The 19,154-nt window shown below is 35.3% G+C and overlaps 1 long non-coding RNA gene across 4 annotated transcripts; it reads right to left on the minus strand.

The window, feature by feature from the left end:
• Window positions 1-271: 271 nt before the first annotated feature.
• On the minus strand, window positions 272-17,471 carry LOC148114631 (uncharacterized). 4 transcript variants are annotated; one of them, XR_015733125.1, is made up of 6 exons: window positions 17,300-17,471; window positions 14,692-14,840; window positions 13,417-13,589; window positions 9,459-9,545; window positions 5,217-5,353; window positions 272-1,061 (listed from the first exon to the last, which is right to left on the minus strand). It is a non-coding gene; the product is annotated as an uncharacterized LOC148114631 (long non-coding RNA). The 4 variants fall into 4 exon arrangements; XR_015733127.1 differs by lacking the exon at window positions 17,300-17,471 and adding an exon at window positions 16,756-16,902; XR_015733126.1 differs by lacking the exon at window positions 17,300-17,471 and adding an exon at window positions 16,002-16,248.
• Window positions 17,472-19,154: the final 1,683 nt, after the last annotated feature.

Below are 19,154 nucleotides of genomic sequence, written 5' to 3' on the forward strand. Positions count from 1 at the left end.
GGTGTGATGAGTGATGTCAAGTTGGCCACACCCACTCAGTCACATGACCACCTGCCCATGCCCGCCCACCCAGTCATTAGGGCAGAGAACCAGCTGTTAAATTATTTGAATCCCACCACTGGTTTGAAGCTATGCTTCTGATTGACTAGACCAGTGTAATAATCTGCCATTCACTGTTGGATCTCAGAGGAGTAGAATCATCATGTAAATATTCCAGCCATTTTACCCACTCATTCAATAACATGACCAAATCCTAGTGTTGTGATCCAGCTTGCAGAGCAACTGAAGTAGGAACAGTTTATTCTGTGCATGGAGTTGGACTCAAATCTCCCAAAATCCCAATCACCATATCAAATTCTTAAACCATGGATGATGGAAGTCATAGGTTATCAACATGAACACAATATGTTGTAAATTCTAATACGACAAAGTTCAGAGTGCATGAACTGTAAGTGGTAGAAAAAGAAGCATAAAACATCAAATGGAGTCTGATAGAATGAGTGAAAGAAACACTTTTAGTATAGGTCCTCTTTTTTCATCTTGGGCTGAATGTTATGAAGTGCTCTTAAATGCCTGAGTAAGCCACAAGTGACCAATAAAGTAGAATTAATTTTTCTTTCTGTGAACTGCAGATACTGTAGATGTTATGTTTATGAGTGAGCAGAGTGTTAATAAATTCATAAAGACAAAATTAACATTATAAGCACAGAAGGTTATAAAAGGGAATACAACCTGACTACCAAATTGATGCTGCTGCATCAGTCCAAAGACATTTATGCACATTCTAGTTTCTGTAAGGTAGAGCTACTTGAGTGGGAAATAGTAAATGTTGGTTGCCAAAGCTTGTGGTTTGAAGACAAGATAATGTATTGGATCATTTTTAAATACTCAAACTAAATCATTTTTATGCCACAGTTGCATTTCAGTCCCAGGTTGTGACTCAAGAACTAGCTTCCAGAACCAGTCCTATATGTCCTTCTGTCCATGTTACTTAGAACATCATAAAGTATTGTAGCCATGGTTCATGAGCCTGTCTGCCCAATTGTGTTACTTGCTAGCATCTGGAAGAGAAATTGCAGAAAGTCTCAGAATGAGAATTTTTATATCAAAATATATTTTATTCTTTGTGCTGTTTCCACCTTCACTTAAAACATTAACAGAATCCAGAATGGACTGAGAATCAGTGTCTCTACTAGATAATTGACAGTCAAGCTGAAAGTAAGTTAATCAAGTAAAAATAGCAAAAGGGCCAAAATCTTTTACTCAAACTTCCTCAAGCCCCCAAATATTCCACCTATCAAAGAATAAACACAGAGTTAATTAAATTAGGTCTCCCAATGGAACTGCATGTTCACAAGAATAAACACCATAGACATACCTACATATATACACATACCCCACAAGTGTCACCCTAGAATCAGCACATAGACATTTCCATACCCAGAACAATCTCCCCTATAAAAACTCTGTCACTGTACCCCATTTCTCTACAGCTACCCTTAAAAGGCAAACTCTGCATTTATGAATAAACATTACTTCTTTCCTCACAACTGTCTGGATCTCATTTTTATTTATTCTTGCACAATCCTGGCTCAAGTTGGAACCAAAATATTCTTCTGACATCATCTTAGAATCTGGTCATCCAAGAATGCTTGCTCTTACTTTGTATTTCTTCTTGTTTGCTTGCTTTGAAAGTTGACCACCAATGCACCATAGACCCCAATGTCTCCCTCATTATCTGATTTTATGGAGCCATATGAGTTTGCTTTGGACTGCATTTTTACTAAATGTCAGTGGCATTTAAAAAATTCTAGATGAAGTTGGGGATCCTTAGGAGTTGGTCAAATGTTCAACCATGGTAATATACTCTTCTCATCTGGATTAGGCTGTTACTTAAAAATTCTGCATCTAATCTAATGCAGACAGGACCAAAGTGGGATCCAATTGGTCTGTTAGGCAAGTGGGCTTGAGTTTTACAGGACTTGAGCTTTACAGGAAGTTTCAGGGACTTCTCTGTAGCACCCAGAATGGGAATGTAGGAGTTAAGCAATGTGGAGTCAATGTGAGAATTGTTGCCTGAGGCAGAAAACTAAGCAAAACATCATATAAGTTATTAACTGATAAAACCCTTATGATTTCTACTTTTAACTTGTTCAGAGAAGGTCATTTATTCAATAGCCCTGTGAATATATAGTTCCTTGAGAACTCTCATTTATAGCAAAAGGCGAAAGCAATATGTGATGCTGAAATTAATACAAAGTGGCACATTGAGTTTGGTTTGTAGATAATTTAACTCATTGGGTCAGGTGTGAAGGTCTGACATCTTGAGGAGGCACTAGGAGCTTCTTCACAGTTCAATTGATTTCATAAAGGTATATAAATCAGTGAAATAAGAGTGGGGCTCTTGTGATGGCCTAGCTGTTTGCTGACTAGCCAGATTTATTTTTCAGAAGGGTTCAGCTCAGCGTAGCATATCTAGGCTCCTATCTTCCCACTGTAAGACTACCAGCTGATCAGAAATAAGACATTTTAAAATGTACAGTGACATCTCAGTGGTTATAATGGACATCCCTGAAGGATCACTGAGATAACTGAGATTGTCAAATATTTTCTCTGGCATAATTAAATAGTCAAATTGCTGTGTTATTATGAACACTTTGTGGCTGAGGAAAAATGAGGGAGATGAAGAAGGATTTAGAAAGCTAGTACATTAAATAAGCTACCTTGTATTTGGTTTTACTTTGTGAATCATGGTTAGACCTTGGCTAGACACAAAAGAAGCTTTTTCACTGACAGTGTTGCACAAAACATGTATTTGTTAGGAACAAAATAATTTGGAATATTTTTTTTTAGTAATTTTGTTAAAAGTTACAATTACAACAATAACAGTGTTATATAACAAATATATAACAAAGAACTGAGATATTTAATTGTAAATGTTTTAACAGCGGCTAGAATTGTATTTGCTAAAAATTGGAAAGGTGAGAAGATATCTACTGAGGTTGAAGTTATTAAAAAAATTATGGAGTGTGCTGAAATGAGTAAATTGACATTTGAAATTAGAGAACAGAAAGATAAACAATACTATTTGATTTGGGACTTGTTTTATCAATGGCTAGATAATAAAGTATGGAGATGAAAGATGAAATTAATGTAATGGTAAAATATATGAAATGTTTCCTTTTTTAGACAATGAGTACTAAATGAGTATAACATATAAAACTGTTAAGTAAGAGAAATTAACTAATTGGTATTTTGGGATAAGGGAGTGAGCACAAAAGAATTTTAACCGATCGGCACACTGTTTGTAATTGTATTTGAATGATGGTGATTTTATGTTTTGTTTTGTTTTTAAATAATTTTTTTTTTCAAAAAAAAAAAAAACAATAACAGTGAATACAGGTAGTCCTGTATTCTGTAACTGACCCCAAAATGTCTGCTGCTAAGTGAGACAGTTGTTAAGTGAATTTTGCCCCATTTTACAATCTATCTTGCCACTTTTGTTAAGTGAATCACTGCAGTTGTGAAGTTAGTAACACGGTTGTTAAGTGAATCTGGCTTCCCCATTCACTTTGCTTGACAGAAGCTTGCAAAAGATGATCACATGACCTTGGGACACAGCAATTGTCATAAAATGTGAGTCAGTTGCCAAACATCTGAATTTTGATCATGCGACCATGCGATACCACAACGGTCATAAGTGTGAAAAACGGTCATAAGCCATTGTAACTTTGAACCATCACTAAACAAACTATTGCAAGTTGAGGATTACCTGTACAAAATACAAAAAGAAGATATAAAGAAAAAAAAATAGAAGCTGCCAAAAAGAAGAGAATAAGAGAAAAAAATAGACGAATAGAAAAGAAAGAAAAAAAATAATAGAAGAAGGGACAGATCCCCTTCATCAGAAGTATAAACAATTTTAGTAACATTACTTTCCTTAAGAATATAACAAATGGTTTTTATATATATTTTATAGGTAGTCCTTGATTTACAACCATTGGTTTAGTGACCGTTCAAAGTTACAATATTACTGGAAAAAAAATGACTTAAGAAAACCCATCTTGGTTTTCACATCTATGGCTATAGCAGCATCTCCATGGTCACATCATGAAAATTCAGGCACTTGGCACCTGGCATGTATTTATGATGGTTGCACTATCCCAGCATCATTTGATCACCAATTGTAACCTTGCCAGCTGGCTTCTGACAAGCAGATTAAATGGGGAAAGATGGATTTGCTTAATGACTGCATGATTCACTTAACAACTGCAGTGATTCACTTAATAACTGTGGCAAAAAAAGGTCATAAAACAGGGTGCAACTCCCTTAACCTCCTTGCTTAGCAATGGAAATTTTGGATTCAATTGTGGTCATAAGTCGAGGAATGTCTGTAGTTCTTTGTATTGAGTTATCATAATTGTCTGACTGACTATGTGTGTGTGGGATACTCTGAAGGGATAGCTGAAACCTGATTTGTTCAACATCAAGAAAGGCAGCTCCATGTCTGTCAAACAAATCAGCTTCAAATGACATAAGTTGTACAACTAAAATGATTATACTCCAGGAGGATAATGGCTAAGGAAAGGCAAATAAAATATTACCTTTATAACTTTGTCATTCTGCAGCACAGTGATTATTTTGGTGAATGATTCTTTGATTTTGTTTGAGTAGTGAAATAATTAATGCCAGGAAAAGCACAGGCAAAATATGTGATGTCACAAATGACATTGACAGATGCATTGCTTTCCTAATAAAAGAGAAGAAATCTTTGATCCTTTTTTTAAAAAAAAAATGGAAAAGCAGGAAATTCATACAAATGAAATCGCTCACACGCAACTTTTCATTGATATGCAGAAAGATGCTTCAGGCCTCTACTTCTGACAGCCTGTTTAAAATGTGTGAGGGAAGGAGCCTTCCATAATAAGGTTATGCTTGTATTGATTTGCCTTTCAAGTATTTATGTGTTATTTGTACTATTTTCAGCAATAGGAGGTGTGTATGTGTGTGTGTGTGTGTGTGTGCTTGGGTGTGTGTGTGTGCATTAATTCACTACTCAGTTTAAGGGCTGAAAGAGAATCCAATATTAGGAGCATAAAGGAAACAAGTCTTCTGCATGGACAAGAATTTTATACAAATTGAAACAGGACCATGTTTCTACCAAATATTCAGGAAATGATTGGGTGATGGGCCCTAAAAACAAGAATCGTACTTACCTGGCTTCAAAATACATATTAAGGCAATTATATCAGGGCAACTCAAGGGATTTATGTGTATGTGTCTGATTGCCTGGATAAGTCCCTGCAGTTTTCTTAGCTAAAGTTTTTGAAAGTAGGTTGTCACTGTCTTCTTCCTAGGGTTGGAAGCAGAGTTGGTATTCAGCAGGTTCTGACCAGTTCTGGAGAACCTCTAGCGGAAATTTTGAGTAGTTTGGACAACTGGTAAATACTACCTCTTACTGGCCCCGCCCCCATCTATTCCCTGCCTCCTGAGTTCCAGCTGATCAGGAGGAAATGGGGATTTTGCAGTAACCTTCCCCTGGAGTGGGGAGGGAATGGAGATTTTACAGTATCCTTCCCCTGCCACGCCCACCAAGCCAAGCCACGCCCACAGAACCAGTAGAATCCCACCATTGGATGGAAGAGAGTGACTGGCCCAGTCACCTAGTTTAAGGTGACCAGATTTTAACATTGGTAAAGCGGGACACCCACCATTTTGTGGGCATGGCTTGGAGGTCATGTGACTGGGTGGGCCTGGCTATCTGGTCATGTGACCGGGTGGCCATGGCTATGTGTATAGAAAAAAGTCATTTCTGACAGGTCCTCGCACTTTTGACTGGTCCTCACACTTATGACCATCCTCACATTTATGCCCGTGCAGCATTCTTAACAACCATGTCACTCATTTCACAACTGCTTCTCTTCACCATGATGACAAGATAGGGCAAAAATGTAAAATGTAAGGACAGTCGTAAGTTCGAGGACTGGTCAAAAGTGTGAGGACCAGACCAGTCAAAAATAACTTTTTCAGCCCTCTGAGTAGTTCATATGCATAAAAGGATACAGCAATAGAGAGGGATTAAGGAAGGGAAGGGAAATTAGAGTAGGAGTGAGGGTAAGAGAGGGAGGAAGAGAGGAGGAGAAGGAGAAAGGAAGAGGAAGTAGGGAGGAGAAGAAGAGGGGGGGAAGAGAAAGGAAGAAGGAAAGAAAAGAGAGAGGTGGTAGGTTTAAGGAGAAAGATTGCTGTACAAAAAAAAAGATGAAAGGGAAGAAAGCCAACCCCAAACAAATATAAAGATATTAAGATAAAGAATGAATTGTTAAACTTTAAAGAATAAAAGAGAACAAATATGAATAAGTAGCAATAATTAGAAACACACATACAAACATACAATGTATTTTCTTTAAACAGAATATTTGGCCGGTTCACAAATTTAAACAGTGTTTAGTCATTTCAATTAAATTTACAATTTCTATATTTCCTTTTTGCCATATTTATTCCTCATCTATTTTTTAAAAAAACCAATATTACCCTTCATCCTCATCTCTAATCTTAATCAAATTCAATTTTTCCCTTCTATTCTATATTATACCCCTTCCCATTGTCATCTATTTTTATATCCATCCTCACATTGGTTAATTATGTAATTATGTAATACAGTTGTTTTAATGTGGGTAATGCGGATCCAGCTAGATGATGACTGAAGGGCCCTCTTTATTCATAGTTTTGTAGGAAAGAAAATGTGCCTGTTTGAGAGGAGCAACTAACTATCTCCAGTTGAAAGGCAGAGAGTTCCTTTGAAGTAGAAACATTCAGAAGACGGGCCCCTCAGTTGTCAGAAATAGAGACATTTGGTGATATACAGTTTGAAGGTTAAAACAGATCAAGGATGACCACATGAAATATCAACAAGAGATCATTTGAATCTATGCTTCAGTGATTTACAAGAAGAATTATGACTGTTTGGCAAACATAATGTAAAACTTAGTAATTAGGAAATGTCAATTAAATATAACAAATGTATATGATCACATAAACTGCTGTGTTAGCAGAATCCTTTGTCTTAGAAGGGTATAAAACCATTGTAACTAATTTCTGTCTTTGTTCAAAGCTTCATGTACAAACTTTGAACCTATTGCGCAATACATTGTCTCTGACTAACCTAAGAAAGTTGTGCTGGTCTAATTAATCCACAACAGTTTAATACAAATTCAACATTTTAATATAAATCAATTATTTATATAACTATCTTTTTTGTATATTAATCAATATGAACATGAATATTCCAATTATTTCCATGCAATCCAATTTCTTACAAATCAATTAATTATATTTACCAATAATAATAAACCAAATAATTTCCCCCATATATTCCTCCAAACCACAACTTAACCATTTCTGCTTTCAACACAATATACAATTAATAGTATCTCAATTATTACAATTCCCTAGTTAAATAGAGCTTTTTTTCTTTTGTGTTTTAAAATCTTGAACTCTCCTCTTTTGGCCTAAATTTCCCATTGTTTGCAGTTTTGCACCTACCTTTTTTGGTGAGGAAAAAGAAAAAGAAATCTTTCTCTGCCTCATTTTGCTACGTTGCAGCAAAGACCCTGCTTTTCTTTCAGTTTCGCTTTTAAAGCATAGTTAGGGGAAAAAAATCTCCAGCACTCTGCAGCTAGCAACTACAGAGCCCTGAGCAAAACAGCTGAGAGCAAATCAGCTGAGAGTCGGGAAGCCAATCTAATCAACTTGTGCTAGTTAACCTATGCTAAAGCTTTAAGGGGCTGTTTTTTCTATTTTTGCAGGCATCGGTCTACTCATTTGTTTTCTTTTAACACTGATCAGCTGTAGGGTGGCCCTTTGAAGCCCGGCGGCAAGAGTTTAAACAGTTTTTTTCCCTCTAGCCATCAGCTGGGACTCAGGAGCAGCCGGGAGCAACCCACCACTGCGCCGTGCATTCTTTCCAAAAATCGGGACTTTTTTAAAACGCCGCGGGACGCGGGACAAATTGTTCAAAAGCGGGACTGTCCCGCCAAAAGCAGGACGTCTGGTCACCTTAACCTAATTGGCTTTGTGCTTAAAGCCAGACTAGGAGTTATGCTTTAACCACTACACAAAACTGGATCTCCAGATATGGATATGGATTTAATCATATGTATATGTATATTATGTATATGTATATTATATGATTAAACTGTATATGTATATTGTATGTATATTATGATTAAAACTGTATATGTATACATACATATACACATACATGTATGTATGTATATATATATGTATATCATTAAAACTTTTCTATATATAGAAAATTTAAGATCTATATATAGATATATAAGATTTTAATAATATATTCATGCATGTTTGTATGTGCGTATTCTCTCTCTCTATATATAGTGTGTATGAATACATGCACACATATGCCAATAAATCTTTGTCAGGAAAGATGCTTTAAAATAAAGGACAAAAAGAGAAGGAGAGAACATATTTAATAATTTATCTAAAATATATACGCTAAAATACTTAAAACTGAGAATAAAGTTTGCAAGACCTGTTTATAGAAGCTAACAACTAAAGCAGTAACTAATTTCAGTAATTAAGCATATATCTTTGCCATGAGTCTTATTGCAGACCTTACTCAATTGTGTAAAATATGCGTAGTAAGTTGTCATTTTCCAATCTGTTTTCTAAATTATTCAAATCTGTGAGAACTGAATTGCAAGCTTTGTTTATTTATTTTTGCAGGCAAGGAAACTAATGGTTCCTGGTGCCTTTGTAACTATGCAAGTCTCATTAAATGAGTTTTGCTATGCTGGTGTAAGACTTGATCTAGAATTAATAAATTGTGTTTAGTCTGTGTTATATGTTTTTATTGGAAGATCGCCTTAAAAGTATAAAGAATATCTCAGTAATTGAACATTCTTGGTTGAATGACTACATGTGCAATAATTCACTAAGGCTCGAAAGGAAATTGAATGTCAACAGAGTTGCAATATATAGTACTGTATTTATTCATTCAGACATATTATATTTCACCCTTCAGTGTTTTCATTATAGACTGGTTTACCATTAAAAAAAAAAGACAATAATAGTCGGGAAAATTGAGGGTGTAGCAGGAAAACGGTAGGAGTGGAAACAATCTCTGATGAAACCATTATTTAAAAATCATGATGTATAAAAAGTTATTTCTATGAATCAAAACACCAGAAGAGCGACTTTGTTCTCAATGGGAATGTCTTTTTTCCCCTTATGTTACTATTACAGAAGCTCAGTGATGTAACACTTCATGTTGGCTTGATGATTGATTTAGCATAAATGGAAAGAGACAGAATATATATATTGATGTTCCATGTTTTGGAGCCAATGTTCACAGGAGAGGATATGATTTCTGAAAAACAAACAAACCCACATGAAAACACAACAGTGACTTTGTCTACAATGCTTTTAAAACTCACATTTCATTGTGTGGTTATCCTGTTATGAATAATCTAATTCTGAAATGTTATTTTTTTAGAACATATATAAGTCAGACTGTGACTGTTCTGAAAGAAAAAAGAAAGAAAACTCTGGGTGAATACTGAGAATTGGAAATGCAAATAACAAAAGCTTTTGAATACCATTCTTTGCTGTGCAAATAGATTCATAGCCTACATCAATGAATTTGTAAATACCTTGAAAACAGTGTGGTGATTACTAGAAGTTTGCATTTATTTGCTAAGAACAAGTCTTGCCAGGTTAATTTTACTTCATTTTTTAATTATTACATTGTTTAAAGCATGGCCTCTTCAATTTTTCTCAATTTATACTTTAAAAAAAATAAGAATTTTTGTATTTATATTTTAATTTGGTTAATCTGAATTAATATGTGTTAATTATATATATCACAATGTATATACATGTCTCTCTCTCTCCCCCCCAAACTAAGGTGAATTAGAAAGATAAATAGCCAGTAATTAATACATCACTGCAGAATCTATTTCAAAGTGGTTCTAGAATGGCTTGTAGAGAATTTATTTTCTATGGCTATCACATTCAACCTGTAGATTCTCATTTAATCTACTTTTAATGATCTGAGTCTCTCTCTCTCCCCCCCCCCCCCACCCCTGATGCAGCAACAATGCATTTCTGGAAGAAACATTCCCAGTCACCCTGTACTCAACTGAGATGTAAGTGAAAATTACAAGAAGAGAAGTCGCCATCTTTAGGGAAGTCTGTGTAACAGATGATAACAGCACAATCCATATAGAGGCACTTTGAAGGTTTGCAGAATTGCAGTTGACTGGTCAGGAGTCTGTTTGTTCATTTTAACCTGACATGTATTAGACCATTTGTAGATTACATAAAAGGAATCTCACCTCTCTGAATGTTGACAATGACAATTTTTAATAATGTAAGGTTTGGATATGTTGACATAAACTATCATAAAATTTTGATTATGTAGAAAATGAAAATGTTTAAATAAATTATCTACCGCCGCATATATATTATAATTTTGTACAGTAAGACTTATTAAATTATATCTCATTAGATTAGTCTGTGTTCTATCCCATATCTTACAACTTGGATATATTTATGCCTAATGATAAGAACTAGAACTGATACCAGAGACTTGCTAGCTAAAATGTATCCCTTTGTATACTTGATGGATAGTATCATGTATACAAAAAGACATTGATTTTAATATATTACATATATATCACAATATAGATTATTTTTATATATCTGGGCTATATCAAAATCAATGTCTTTTTGTATACATGACACTATCCATCAAGCATATAAAGAGATACAGCCTTGCTACCAAGTTTGGAAAAACAGTGAATAATAAAAACTGATTCTGCTACTAAAAGGATGTTATGTTGTATTTGTTTTCCCCACTGCCTGAGTGTAATGCTTTTAAAATATTTCAGGTGTCTAACAGGATTGCGAAATCAACACTAACATTCAACAGATTAATGGTCCACAATTTAATTTGCAGCCCCATAATTTGTCATATTTAAGTCAGAGCAAATTTGCTGTTTGGATATGTCAATTGATGTAAATGTGCCAAAGATTTTTTTAAAAGGACCATAGGTTTTTTTGCTGGTTGAAGTGTATTAAGGATTGGCATTATCTGACACTTCTGAAGATAACTATACATAAAGCAGAAGTGCAAAATAATCTATTTGCTATATCGAATATTAACCTAAGGAAATGGAATTAGATAAAAAGAAAAGAAAAGAAAAAGGCCCTTGCTTTTTCTGTACCAAGGGATTAAACATATAGGTACTGTAACTTCAAAAAGGTGATTTATTATAGAATTTAGCAAATTCTCATTTTATTGGGCTGTAATACATTATCAAAATAAATTGATTAAGTGAGATGCCTTACACAGATTTCCCATATTATCCAGACAACCTAGCCAATTATTTTGCTGTTGTAACAGGTCTCCTTAAATTAGGCTTTCTGCTTTCTAGCTTCAAAATTATATGGATTTATTGGGTTTTTTTTTTGTTTCTGTAACTTTTCCAGCTTGAATAAAGATTTATTAGATATTTCTGAGAAGCTTAACAAGAGGATAAATATAATTTGGCTATGTGCTGTTAAGATAATCAATTTTTTCACTCTGAAAAGAAATAAAATTATAGAAGTAAAGCATCTTTCATAACCGAGGCCAACAAATGTGGTATTAAACTATTCCATGGAGAAAGAGAAGAACTATGCAAAAAGGGACCCAAAGGAAAGAGAAAGATAAAAGTTAATCTAAATATGATAATAAAAATATTCAAACACTAATAACAATATGTCAAGCTGGGCAAAGAAATGCAGAATTAAAGCCCAGACCAGAAGCAAAAGTAAGTAGATGGTATTATTCCTGCAAGATTAAAAAAAAAAAATGTAATAGTGAAATATAACAACCAAAACAAACAAACAAAAAAAAAACAATACAAGAGTAGAAAAAGGGGAAGAGACATAATAACTAGCAAAAGATCTATAAATATTAATACAGAATTAGCCCAATTTTAAATATAAATTACAAACCATAATGCCCTACCTTTTCATTTTTTACAATTGAAGTCATTTCAAAAATTTGTAGAGGACTATTTTCTTAAACCCGCTCTTCAACATCTTGCCAAGAAAGAGACACCAAAGAATATGACCGAATCATCCCAGAGCCTCAGATTTCTTAAAACATCATCATTCCTCACCAACAAATCTGATACACTAACCTTCTTGTTTTGGATTCGAGATATGTTGTTCTGCTTGTTTTGTTAATAGGTCTCTCTTCTCTCCACCAACTTCATCCTCTTTGGTCTCTATATGTTCTGACAGAAATGGTAGCAAGAAGCAACATGGAGCTGCCCTTGAAGACCACTCAGAAACTTCAACTAGTCCAGTTGAATGCAGCAAAGTGCACACTAATGGGTGGCCCTTGGTTTGCCCCTCTTACATCTCTGTTGTGTGAGCTGCACTGGCTTCCAGTTTCTTTCCAGGGGCAATTCAGTGTGCTGGTCATCACCTTTAAAGCTCGATGTGGCACAGGGGCAGGCTCTGCAGGACTACCTTCCTTAAGGATACCTACTTGTTATCAGATAGCTCAGATAGGGTGGGCACATTCCTAGTCCCTTCCTCTAAATATTGTCATCTGATGGGTGCTAGGATATGTGCCTTTTCTTTGCCCCCTGAAGTTGTGCAAGTGTTCACCCTTTTAGTCTTCCATAAGTCTTTGAGACTTGGCTTTTCCCTTAAGTGTTGGAAGAAGACTGGATAATTACACATTAGAACTGATTTGGCACCAGCTTTGTTGTTTTTAATGTTTTAATTGGTTGAGTTTTATAGTTTTAGTATGATTTTATATGTCTTTTAATTTTTGATTGGGAGATGCCCAGATTTGATTGAAATATGGGCAGCTATATAAATATTGTACATACATACAAAAGGCAAAATACATTGCTCAGCAGAATACATGAGACACTAGGCTACAAAATTCCATTTAGATTTCAGTAGAAGACCACATGATCTAGAGCAGGGGTGTCAAACATGTCATCACGGCATTGTCATGTATCAGGAATGTTTTCTCCTCCTGTAAACCGGGCATGGGCATGACCAGCGTGTGACACATCCGGCCCACAAACCGTGAGTTTGACAGTCCTGATCTAGAGGTTGAATCTAGATAGATCTTAGCATGGAGCTTCATATCTCTCAGTATGAAGCTCCATATTATTCTTGGATATCAACATATTTAAGTGCCAGTGTTGTGAAATAGTTAAGGTATTAGTCTAGGACTGACAAGATCCAGTTTCAGGTCTACAATTAGTCATGGAAGTTCACTAGGTGGCTCTTTACCTCACAGGGTTGTTGTGGGGAAAAAAGGAGGGAATAAATGTATACTATGCCTCTCTGAGTTCCTCAGTTAAAGGTGTTTTCACATACCTGCCGTTAAATAAAATTAACAGTTGTATATAGAAGTCACACATAATATCCATATGAAATGTATCTTATCATTCTTAATAAGCAAAGAAACATCTAGGTTATATTCTGCCATCTGCTGTCTGGGCTTTTGTGCCAGAATTCATCTGGAAGACACTTGTTTCAGGGAAGCCAATCTAGAAGAAATGAAAAAAATGACCAACTTTCTAAAACATGAAAAAAGTATTTATAAATGTAACTACTGATTATTTCTGAAAGGAAACATCTAAGGATTAAAGGATTTTTAAAATTAAAATACAGAAAAGAACTGTCCAAAGTAAGAGATGTTCCAGTTTGAGTAATGCAAACCTCATAATTATCTTGTTTCTAACAGAAGTAATTTCTAATATAAACCTTTCAAATACTAAATGTTGATGGCATTAAAGAATAATATTTAACATCCAATGAATATTATTTTAATTGTTCAGCCTTCATAGTTTCGTAGCTCCATTAGTGTGGAATAGATGTGATCTTGCACTTCAATTTGAAAAAAATTATTTTTGTGATATATTTGCTCAGATTCAGAATATTTCAGCAGGTAAATCTTAATTTAAAGGAAGAAACTGGAGTCAATGCAAGTCAGAAATAAAATCTTAACAAAAGGATTGTCAGAAACTTTGTAAGAAACTTTGTAAGCAGCAAGTATGCCTCTCAGAGTCTCTTGTTTTGTAAGCAACTTATCTAAATTTGATAAATAAATAAGTAATGCTGTAGCACCATAAAGTTGATCTCCAGATGTTGCTGAACACAAGTCTTTGGAACCTCGGTCTGCTAGGAACGGTGAGGGAGCAACATCTGGAAAGGTATTTTCACATACCTGCCTTAAAAACGAACATTTACTGTGGAGTAAACTAGTTTTCTGCATAGGTTAATTAATCATAAAGCATATAGTTCCCCTGAGCTAAGATATTTTTAACTCAAGTGAATACTTCCTGCATCTGATGATGTATTCTGTGGTCTAAGAAAGGTCATGCAACAATAAATGTGTTAGACATCAAGGAGCTGTAAGATACTTTATGGTTTTATTCTAAGTATATGAATAGTGACTGTTCATATTCCAAAGCCTGTGAAAATTTCTCTTGTTTTGCTTTGGAAAAACTCTGCAAACACAGGGATACCGAAGCCTTTGTTAGCAACAGCTTGTCCTTACTTACAGTCCGATGAAAGCAACTAGAGCTACTTGTGAATAACAAAACTCAGTAACTTTATTATCTACCACATCGGTTACAAGAATCTCACCAGACAGCTTGTCTTCCCCTGGGATTGACCAAAAAAGGCTTCTTGGATCTTGGAGGAATTCAAGTTTATGCCACTTGCGGCTGAGCAAGGACTCCAAGTAGGTGCTCGCTTGACCCCTCCTTCCAGCCTGACTGGCAGTTTTTCAACATCTGTATTTAGTAACATTTAGGAAAGCAATCATTAAATGATAGCTGAACAACAATAGAGAAACAATCAACGTACGGTATTTAGCCATGCTCATGCACTATGATAGTGTTTATGCAATCTGTAAGCTCCCTCAGCCTGTTAGTTTAAACTTGGTAATGTTGAAATGATTGACAAATTGGAGGATAAACATGCAAGAGGCAATACTTTAGGAATTTGCATTTCACAATAATTCAAGGTAAATGATCACATATTTTAGACCTAGCCAGTGGTTACAGGATATTGTGCTACTACTTCAAATACCAGAGAAATGCACTTCTTTAGCGTAGACCTTCCCCAACCTAGAGATTGGATGTCTATAGATATTGGGTTCGGCTCTCCTACACCTCTGCCAACATGGTGACTGGATAAAGTCCCTGATTGAAGTCCAACATGGCTGAAGATTCATCTAACACTTTCCTGTTTGCAAGAAATATTGCCCTGAAAGGCTCAACTATGGTGGGGCTGATGTATTGAAATTTGGGGGGTGGCATAGGGCAAAAGAATGCTTTTACCATCTATTGAAGGTGGACTCATGTAGTGAAAGCATGTTTCTTCTTTCAGGTATAGAAAGCATATCACCAGAACTTGCCCTATGTTCATATTCTACCCTACATTTAAATCAAAATATACATTTTTAATGTGACAAAAATTTGCATTTGTTCATGACATTGGAACTGAAAGGACAGTTGGATTCGGACTTTTACATAATATGGGAGAAATGGTATAATTGGATTGAAGATAGAAAAAAAGGGAAATAACAGATAGTAGATTTTGTAAAATTATAAAGAGTATAGGAGAATATTAGTGTGATGATATGTAAATGGTCACAGTGATGCACAAGAGTTGAATAAGAATTGTTTAATTGTTAAAACCCAATAAAACTCAAATAAAAAAAATTGCATTTGTTCAATAGCCAAAGGTGCTAAGTCTTTCTAAAATTATTTTCTTTGTGCATTTCATCTTTTTTTAAAATAGTCTTTTCTTGTTGACAAAAACTGAAAGTAGATGTTGTATACAATAGTCTAATCTGAGAAGACCTATAGATTTATATTCTGTGTCTGCCAAAGAGAAATGGGATAAGTTTAACATAATGTTAGGCTGGTGGAGAGCTGAAGCTTACTTACTGTAACTCCACATTTCCCAGTTGGTATCCTCTTGGTTTGTGTGGATTACAGCTCTCCACATTCCCAGACAGCTGCCATTTGCATAGCTTGGAAAAGGCTAATGTATGGGAAGAAGTCCTCCATGAATCTATTTTTACAGCTGTTTTCTCTCACAGGCACTTAATCTCTTTTTTTAGAACTTCATTAAAGAAGAAAGCAATTTGAGGCAGAAGAATGAAGTTTTCACTTTCTAATCCAACCACCTCAAAGTGCCCTTGGGATTCATTGTGGATATGATCTTTGGTTTTCTAACTTGGTGTGATAAGTTAATAACATATCCAATTGGATGCCCTATCATTATGAATCTTCTCTACAGATAATGTCACACATCTCTCTCTCTCTCTATCTTTCCCTTTCTCTCCCTCCCTCCCTCTCCTATCTTATCATCTAGCTATCATCTATCTATCAAGAGGGCACCTGGAATTAGCTTGCTCCCTAGGCAGGTAAGAAGAGATTTCTTGATTCCAAAATTATACATAGTAATGATTTCTAAAATTATAAACAATAGATTTGCCTCATCTGCAGAGCTTCTATTAACCCAAATTTACAGTTTAAAATTCCATTTTTCAATATCTGTTTAATGCTTTCAGTTGCCTTTTCTTCTCCTTATTTCTGACCAGTGTTTTTAAAAACCTGGGAACTTTTTAATATGTGTTCTTTCACTGCATGCATATTTTAAGTTGTCAAGTTTAAAAAACATTGTTTTAGACTATACCTGTTTTTTGTTTCCAGAAAGAGCCACACATCTTTGCATCATCCATTGGATGAATCTGTGGCTTAATGACATTCTGATTTCTTCCTGATAGATTAACCCTGAGTATTGGCTTTTATCTTGTTTCCATCCCACTGGGTCTCTGATTATATTATATTTATTTATTTTTTATTTATTTTATATTGGATTTCTATACCGCCCTTCTCCCTAAGGACTCAGGGCGGTGTACAGCCAGATTAAAAAACATGCAGAACAAATATTAAAAACAATTAAAAGATATATATAGCTAATATATATATATATATATATTATAGCTTTCTGTGTGCCTAGAACTAGATTTTTGCTAATAATGCTGGATCCTTTACCATTCTGTTCCATTTCTTAAATGCTGTTACTGCCAATTTGGTTAAATTACTGTTCCTATGAAGCACATTTTGAAGACAATTGTAAAGCTCACAGAATGAATTAGTTAGGGACAGTCAACATTTTAGAACGGTAAGAAGGCTGTCAACATCTATGCCTTATAACTACATTTGGCAATAGTAACCTTTGTATTTGTGAAATGCTGCCTTCCCTGCTTCTAGTGGCACATTTCAAGAAAGAGATGGCACTTTTGCTACAGATGTATTGTCACAGTGAAGCTGAACAGTGATCAGTCTACACACGACCTTTAGGGAAGTAGGGAAGGCCATATCAAGGATAGTTTCTGTGAGAGAAAAGTTATTTCTCAATTGCTGTGCCTATTAATGGCTTTTGGAATGGACAAGTGGTTGAGCCAATCAGAACGCAGCTGATGGGTTTGAATCTCCAGGGCTTTTATGTTCCCTCCCCTAACTGTCACAGTTGACAGTATAAAAAGATATTCTTGACAGAAAACCGTTGGCAGTTCAGAAAGCAGTTCAAAAGGCAGTTGGCAGTTTGGAGAGTTCTGTTCAGCTCTTCTGTTAGAAAATTGTGGGCAGTTTGGAAGTCAGTTAGAAGGGCATTTCTGATGCAGTTCTTATGGTTTACAAGACTCTTTCTTCTGAGGAAGAATAGCCAGAACTAACATTGCTTAGAGCGATTATATATATATATATATATATGAAAGGATATTTATTTTTATATTAATAAAAACATTTATTGTTCACTGCTTCAGAGGCTCATTTGTTAAAGTAGATCTTAATAGAGATAAAGGTTTTACGGTACATTGATTTATTTACACCTCGACAGTTTCTGTATTCCTAAAACCACCATTGCTTTGGTGGCTAAAACCTTATTTATTTATTTTTTAAATTTGATTTATATGCCGCCCTTCTCCGGAGACTCAGGGCGGCTTACAATGCATTAAGCAATAGCCTTCATCCTTTTGTATATTTTATACAAAGTCAGCTTATTGCCCCCACAAACTGGGTCCTCATTTCACCTACCTTAGAAAGGATGAAAGGCTGAGTCAACCTTGAGCCTTGGAGAGATTCGAACCAGCAGAAATTGCAGGCAGCTGTGTTAATAACAGGGTGCATTAAACCACTGTACTATCAAGGCTCCTTATTTAACTTGGAGGGGGAGGAGCCAAATGCCACAGTGGATAGGTCATACCATATACGGGGATACTTTGGTTTTTAAACTCTACTAAACCTATTCTAGGGTTTGTATATACTTGTGTGTGTCTATATGTGCTTATTTTTCTATTTCAAAATAGTGGGAATTTATGCTGCTGGGTTTTTTTCTTTTTTTGTCAGAAACCGTCAAAGGAGGCTGACAGTGGTATAAGAAAAAAGATTGAGGCGAGATACAACCCTACTGCTGCTGATTGCCCATTGCCTACCAAGAGATTTGGTTAAGGTCACTGTGACTCCCTGTGTATTAGGCATCTCTAATAATTTCCATCTGTACTTTATTATAGACTAAACTAGGGTTTCTCAATATTGGCAATTTTAAGATGCATGGACTTCAACTCCCAGAATTCCCTAGCTAGCCATGCTGATTGGGGAATTATGGGAATTGAAGTCCATGTGTCTTAAAGTTGCAGAGGTTGAGAAATTCTGGACTAAACTATCTGTGTATCTGACTACAATGGTACTTCGGTATTTAGTATTAATTGATTCCAGGATAAGTACCTGGATAAGTACCAAAAACAATGTGTACCAAACACATTTTCCCCATAAGGAATAAAGTAGTGAGCCACAAGGCAGTTGACACTGACAAGTGTATTAACTAGCAAACAAACAATGAGTACCAGGACAAAAAAGTGTTCATATCAGAATGTGTTGAGTGTCAAATCCAATGAATTTCAAAGCAGTTGAGTACCAGGGTACCGCTGTACCTTTAAATTCCTGCAAGGGGTTAAAATATTGTAAATAAAAAGAGCAATAACAAGAAAGCTGCTGCTGCTGCTATATCTTGGCCAGATCTATTTGACA

This window comes from Pantherophis guttatus, chromosome 3 (genome assembly GCF_059756535.1).
Source record: "Pantherophis guttatus breed Tessera chromosome 3, ASM5975653v1, whole genome shotgun sequence".
NCBI classification, from domain to species: domain Eukaryota; kingdom Metazoa; phylum Chordata; class Lepidosauria; order Squamata; family Colubridae; genus Pantherophis; species Pantherophis guttatus.